Below are 547 nucleotides of genomic sequence, written 5' to 3'. Positions count from 1 at the left end.
CAGGAGACACGGCAGCGCTGCTTGGTACTCAGCCACTGTGGAAACGGTGCTAGCCCCGCGCACGGGCCTAGTCAGCGCTGGGCAGCCTGCCCCGGGCTCAGTTTTACTCCGGCTGGTGCTGTCAGAAGTGGATGCTCCTTAGTTTTTTTACCCTGCTCGCATGCATCCCTTCATGGCGCTGGTAGTGCTTATGTCTCTATTGCAGCAGTTAAGGGAAGTGGGAAATGTAATAGTGGGTATTATTGGTGAAAAGCATAGCCCTGACACACGGGAAGACTGGCTTTTTGTTCAGGTGACGAATCTAAGTGTTTGTTTGCTCGTTTTTGCAGAACGAAGGGAGCAGCTGGAAGACTTGTTCTTAAACTGTGCCAGAGAGCTGGGAAGCAGCTCCTCAGCCTTTACGTCTGGGAGACAATATCTAGGAGCCAACGTGAAGAAGAAAGATCTTGGGCATCGTAGGCCTCTCTTTTACAACCTTTCAGTTTTACCCTCTTTGATGCTCTTTAAGGTCTTGACAAAGTACATAGCATAACATACATGATCCTAG

The sequence above is a fragment of the Aptenodytes forsteri genome, unplaced genomic scaffold (assembly GCF_000699145.1).
Source record: "Aptenodytes forsteri isolate BGI_AS27 unplaced genomic scaffold, ASM69914v1 Scaffold119, whole genome shotgun sequence".
Taxonomy (NCBI): Eukaryota; Metazoa; Chordata; class Aves; order Sphenisciformes; family Spheniscidae; genus Aptenodytes; species Aptenodytes forsteri.
The sequence above is the reverse complement of the archived record's forward strand: the minus strand, read 5'-3'. Positions refer to the sequence as shown.